Genomic DNA, 7,500 nt, shown 5'->3' with positions numbered 1-7,500 from the left:
GTATACATAGTATATGACACTAGCAAAAGATGGGATAAAAAGGATCATGATGGGGAATCCCATTGGTTCAGGAGGACTTCTAGGGATAATCACGGAACCCCACAAAACAGCAGGTGTTACTACACAAAAATACTATCTACCCAATCCAGACAATCTTCAAAATGTAATGGTAACAACAGAAATGAAAAGATGGGGTCTTATAAAGCCGAAGAGATTACAAACACTATTTCAATTTACGGAGAACCAAATTTCCGTGACTTCACACTATAGCGGTTATAATGATGATAATAATAATAATAATAATAATAATAATAATAATAATAATAATAATAATAATGGTCGATTTGATGGAGGGAGTGAGCTAATGTACGGCACATGCATTTGATCACTATAAACAAAAACATTTCTGCCGGTTGATCAGCAAGAAATTGCAGAGGCGTCATTCTCGAACTACGAGAGACCACCATCATCAGTTGGTTTGCTCTTTTAGTCTTTTACTTGCTTCAGCCATTTGACTGCAGCCATGCTGGAGCACTGCCTTAAGAGCACTTTTTAGCCGAAAAAATCGACCCCAGGACTTATTCTTTGTAAGCCTAGTACTTGTTCTATCGTCCCTTTTGCCGAACCGCTAAATTATGGGGAGGTAAACACACTAACATCGCTTGTCAAAGCCACCACACATTCTTTTTTTTTCTCTCCTTATTTCTCTCTGTGTTCCTTTCTGTGGAAGAGCATAGGCTCGAAACGTTAAAGACTTTTTCATTTCCCGAGCGTTATACTAATACATCTGTTTGTTTTCTACACCACCTGTCTTCGTCTTTTGTTGTTTTTTTTTTGCGAATTCTCCCTATATATATATATATATATATATATATATATACGACAGGCTTCTTTCAGTTTCCGTCTACCAAATCCACTAACACGTGTTTGGTCGGCCCTGTAGAAGACACTTGCCTAAGGTGCCATGTAGTGGGACTGATCCCGGAACCATGTGGTTGGGAAGAAAGCTTCTTAAAACACAATCACGCCTGCACCTGCTCATAATACTAATACTGGCACTCCGTCGGTTACGACGACGTGTGTTCCGATTGATCCGATCAACGGAACAGCCTGTTTGTGAAATTAGCGTGCTAGTGGCTGAGCACTCCACAGACACGTGTGCCCTTAACGTAGTTCTCGGAGAGTTTCAGCGTGACACAGGAAGTGACAAGGCTGGCCTTTTGAATTACAGATACTATTCATTTTTACCAGCGGAGTAGACTGCAGCAACATGAAATAAAGTGTTTTGCTCAAGGACACAACGCGTCACCGGGAAGTGAACTCACAACCTTACGATCGTGAGCCGGATACCCTAACCACTAAGCCATGTGCCTTCGCTTATAATAATCAGTTAAAATCAATCTGGTGAATGGGAAACAATGTTTGGACTTGTGGACCGTGCTGATATATCTATCTCAATAATTAAACTTCTGCCCATGTTTGAGAATCACTAACAATTATAGCACTATATCAGTCACGAACTTACAAATCAGGCCATACTGGGGTATCAGTCTCAATAGATATAATTCTTACCTTACTAACTATTCAAAACATCAATCTCAACAGCTCAACTGATATATCCTGGCTACACTAGAGTATCAGTTTTGCCACTTAACTTTCTACACATGTTATAGCAGTGCCTTCATGTTTATATATACATATATGCCATACACTCTTCTCTTTCTGGAAAATTCGTAAATTATCTTTTTGTATCTCTGTCATATTCGCTGCTCATTCTTTTTTATTGGTAACATTTCAATATGTGTCTGCATCGATAAATTGCCAGTTAGTGTATCAAATATATTAGTAGAGTTTGCTCCAAGTTGACTGCAATATGTTAAAGATATTTGATCAGTTTCACTGGAGAGTATTAAACATTCAACTTTTTAGACAACATGATAAACCGATCTTTTAGATATTCATAAGAAACCAAGATCTTCGTTGAATCAACGAAGATGATTAGAATTGGAATTTCCCCAAAGATTTCACCCGTAAAACATTCAAAAAGCTGTGTGAAACTAGATATGAATGGGGATAGAAGACAAAATATTATAACAAATTCAAACTTTCCTAACTCGCACCCACATATTGTTATTAAAATAACTCTAAATCGACAGTTTGGAATCTAGTTTTAACTTACTGACTGCAATATAATTCGTGGTTAAGGCGGCGAGCTGGCAGAAACGAAGGCGGCAAGCTAGCAGAAACGTTAGCACACCGGGCGAAATGCTTAGCGGTATTTCGTCCGTCTTTACATTCTGAGTTGAAATTACACCGAGGTCAACTTTGCCTTTCAACCTTTCGAGGTCGATAAATTAAGTACTACTTGCGTACTGGGGTAGATCTAATAGACTGGCCCCCTCCCCCAAAATTTGGGGCATGTGCCTAGAGTAGAAAATAATATACTATGTTTGTTTTAAAACATTTTCTGGAAATGGCATAACAAGAACTTTTACTAAAAATTGTATTTAAGTGTTCGTTTCTATTGAATTTAAGTGTTCATTTCTGCTCTAAGAACAAGGCCCGAAATTTTTGGAGAAGGGACCCGTCGATTAGATCGACCCCAGTACTTAACTGGTGTTTAATTTATCGACCCCGAAAGGATGACAGGAAAAGTTGACTTCGGTAGAATTTGAACTCAGAACGTAAAGACAAACGAAATATCACTAAGAATTGCGCGCGGCGCGCTAACGTTTCTGCCAGTTCTACGCCTTACAAATTAAATGTAAATGTTGAAGTGAATCTAACGGTTTTTTGTGTGTTTTTAAATGGCTTATAAACACTTTCCACGCTGCAATTGTTTTTAGTTCAGCACACGATTTCAGATCAAGTCACTTGCTTCTCTATGTGGCCTGTGTGTTTTCTGTACTTTGTCTATCATTTTGTCTACGTGTTGTTTACAATGTCCTGTACCCAGATATGCATCTATATATACAGGTAGATGTAAGTATGTACATACATGTACGTATATATGCGTATACTCATTTATTATTTGTATTACATGATCGAACGCACGCGTCATCCCTGCAAGTAAGTTTTGAACTTTATATTTTCTGACGCGACTCTATCTATCTGTGTATCTTTTTCCTCCCTCTCGTTCTTCCTTCTGTTACTACTATACCTCTCTCTTCCTCCCTGTCTCTCGTTGCTCACCTATCTTCTACTTCCTCCCTTTTTTCTCCCTCTACTACTCTTTCTCCTTACCCCTCGCTGTTCACATGTGTCCAGCTTTACTTCCTTTCTGCTTTGGATATCGCCAAGTACGCCACGAACTATTCTTCGTCCCTCTTCATTCCAGTTCGTTGCTTCACAGCGTTTAATATACACATATTTTTCCACGTCTGGCCGTATAGCCTTTTCTGTTTATTCTACTGTTTCGTTTTCCTGTCTTGTTTTCTGTCCGCCACTACATTCCTCCATGGTACAAATTTAATTTGTGGTCCGTGGGAAGAGCCATTTTAACGATGCCTCCTGCCCTAGCTCTTCGAAACGCCAGCGTTACAATGGTGGCAGCTGATGAAGGAAATGTTCTCTATGTGGCCTGCGTGTTTTCTGTACTTTGTTTATCATTTTGTCTACGTGTTGTTTGCAATGTCCTGTACCCAGATATGCATCTATATATACAGGTAGATGTAAGTATGTACATACATGTACGTATATATGCATATACTCATTTATTATTTGTATTACATATATATATATATATATATATATATATATATATATATAGATATTGATTGACTGCTAACTCCACAAGTTTTTTTTATTCTCTCTCTGTTTATTTCCTCGTGTTCCTTTCTGTGGAAGAGCGTAGGCTCGAAACGTAAAAGACTTTCTCACCTTCGCAAGGTTTTTATACTTTCAGATCAATAAAATACGAGCACTATTGCAGAACAAGTCTGAAGATTACTGGTCACATATTTATTAAACCGTTATTATTTGACAGGAAACATCGCCGAAGACAGTGAATTGGCCGAATCGTTAGAGCAACGAAGAAATATCTGGTGGTATTTCTTCCATCTGTTTACATCCTAAGTTCAATTCCGACAAACGTCTATTTTTCTCTCTTTCCCCCAGGATTGATAAAATAAAATATCGACCCAGTACTACGGTCTATGGCATCGACTAGCATCTCTCCTCTGGAAACTGCTGGTCTTGTACCACAGTCAGAAATAATAAATATACAACATTTATTCAAAACCGAGAATCCAACTTTCTATGAGTCCACTACACGGAATTTCTCGGTTTTATTCCACAGGGGATGAGCATGGACCCATTCGATCAACCTCAAGTTTCAGTAAATGTTTCATATCTATCTGTCTGTCTGTCTGTCTGTTTTTGTCTCTTTCTCTGTATATATGCATCTGTGTGTGTGTCTATGTGCGTGAAGGTGCGTGGCCTAGTGGTTAAGCATGTTGCACTCACGATCTTGAGATCTAGGTTTCCAAGACCGGCTACGTGTTGTATTCTTGAGCAAAATAATTTCATGCTGCTCACGTCCACTCAGTTGGAAATGGATAACCCTGCGACGGACTAGTCTTCCGATAAAGAGAAATGCTGATCTTCTCGCCTAGCCAGAAGGGTGGCATCTTTCGAAAATTAAAACGATGCAAAGCGCATTGTGACCAGAGCTGTATAACAACATCCAATAGTCTGATAGATAACATGCGCGCGCACACACACATATACAAACATATATCTGTATAACGAAATATTAGCGACAAGTAGTGTTTGGGCATAAGTAACGTTTAGGTTAGTTGAAATATGTTTCACATATTTCAACTGCTAAAAGGCAAATTCACTGCAGTTACCGTAGAGAAAACATTTCTCTTGTGTTAAAAAGGTGTGAAAGCACCCTATTTGTTCAGTGTTGCCATCTACCAGTACAGACATCGATGTTTCAACCTAGTTGGCTTTTATCAATGGGTGGTACCTAAGAGAGGTAACCTTCAGTTGCGTCTCCTTGGTAACTCCCATTGATAAAAGCCAACTAGCTTGAAACATATATATACATACATAGATACACACAGACAGATACACACACACACATATATTTTCATTTTTTTTTCATTTTATCTGGTTTCAGCTCATGAGCTGTGGCCATGCTGGGGTACCGCCATTTATATACATATATATATATATATATATATATATATATATATAGAGAGAGAGAGAGAGAGAGAGAGAGAGAGAGAGAGAGAGAGAAAGAGAGAGAGAGACACACACAGACAGACAAACGGAGAGGCAGACAAACAAAGACAAACACAGTGTGACATACATATAATCTAATTCAGTGTGATTGTTATGAAGAAATGTGAATGGTTATGCTGATGAATAGGATGATGACGACGACGACGATGATGATGATGATGACGATGAGACGACGATGACAGTGGTGATGATGATAGTATCGAAGATGATGACGACAGTGAGGATGGTAACGGTGATTATGGTGTTGTCGGACTCGTAATCGAAAAAGAAGTTTAATATAGAAGAAAACATAAGATGAAAGGAAATGGTAAATGGAATGAGAACATTGAGAATGTTACGCTAAGAAGGGTTTGGATAGTTTTCCGTCTTAATGTGTTTAGGTAAAGGATTTGCATTTTTTTTTTTTTTTTTGTGAGGTGCAAGAGCGAGAAAAGTGGATAGACGAGAGAGAGGGGGGCGGAGAGATACAGAGACAGACAGAGAGAACGCATAGGCCGGTTTAGTAAAATGCCCTCATCAATCTTAGCCAACTCGATTCGTCCGCTGACGTTTCTTGATGAGAACTTCCATCAATCTTGGTCGTCCGTTGAAAGCAACCCTGTTCACTAGTGTGATGAAGAAGGGAAAACATAACATTGTCCAAGCGGCAGTACTGGATTAAGCGTTTTTATCCGACAATTGTAATCCAATATATTTGCAGACGACCAAACAACTTGACACTCTCTCCTCTTCCATTTCATTCTTTCATTCAACCCCCACCCCCACCCGCCACTCCACGAATGACACGAATAGACTCCATGCACACAACCTCATACACATACATATATGCATATATACATATTAATATATATATATATATATATATATATATATATATACGCACACACACAAACATGCATACATGCTTACATATATACATACACACACATACATACACACATACATACATACATACATACATATATGCATGTATGTATGCGCGTTTATGCGTTAAAATAGCAATGTCTTCCTCAGAGTATTTGATAAATGATTTTACACTCCTTCACGCTAAAGAAAAATCGTGAGGAAAATCTAAGATGCCGTATGTTACATCGGTCAAAATATATAATATTGTTCGATTGAGTTCGCTTAATAATTGTATTTAGGGTATATATTTCAACACAGTTCTTATATGGCTATTATACTATCCCATCTATAGAATCATGTATGATATGAGTCAATGGACAAACTTTTATTTCACAGTATTGTCACGCTGTTTGATACCATATTCTAGTGATCTGAACTAATCATTATTGGCAAATTGAAATTCTAGTAGTTAGAGGCAGTCGAAATAGCTTTGCTGTAATGCAAGCTAATATATTATATACAATATAAAGGCGGAGAGCAGGTAATACTCGTACTGGTAGCACGCCGGAGAAAAAGTTTAGCAGCATTTCTTCTGACTTTGCTGAGTTCAAATTCTGCCGAAGTTGACTTTGCCTCTCATCCTTTCTGGGTCGATAAAATAAGTAGCAGTTGAGCACTGGGGTCGATTTAACCGACTACCTTTCTTCCACAAAATTTCAGGCCTTATACCTGTTTTAGACGAGATTATAGTCAATATAAAGGGCGGCGAGCCGACAGAAACCTTTGCTCGTAAAAATGCTTAACGGCATTTAATCCGGCTCCACGATCTTAGATCAAATTTTCCTAGGGTCGATTGAGTCTTACCGCCATTTTAGGTCGCTAAAATAAGTACCAGTTGAGCACTGGAGTCAATTTAATCGACTAGCACCCTCCCTACCTAATCTCAATGCTATGAGCCTGTAGTAGAAAGAATGATATACAACATAAAAACGACTACACATAATATAAGTTTACACGACACAAATTATATATCAACATTGTAACGGCTATGTGATATGTAATTGAAGATTTCATATGAATAATATATATATAAATAAATAGGTGAAGAGAAAATTATCATAAGTATTTTTATCTCGTTTTAAGAGAGATTGTTCAATGCTTCGAGCTTCAAATGCTTTACATCTATTGTAGATCATTTATTTCCAAACCGATCGATATTGCGTCATCTGATCCCAATCTTCAAATTTTACATTAAGAGCCTTAAGATTGCTTTTGACAGTATCCTTAAAACGCTTCTTAGGTTTATGCCTCGGACGTTTGCCACGCTGCAGCTCCCCGTAAAACAACTGCTTTGGCAACCTGTCATCCTGCATCCTAGCAAGGTACCCAACCCAATGCATCTGA

Source organism: Octopus bimaculoides, chromosome 3 (genome assembly GCF_046866305.1).
Source record: "Octopus bimaculoides isolate indiv1 chromosome 3, ASM4686630v1, whole genome shotgun sequence".
Taxonomy (NCBI): domain Eukaryota; kingdom Metazoa; phylum Mollusca; class Cephalopoda; order Octopoda; family Octopodidae; genus Octopus; species Octopus bimaculoides.
The sequence above is the reverse complement of the archived record's forward strand: the minus strand, read 5'-3'. Positions refer to the sequence as shown.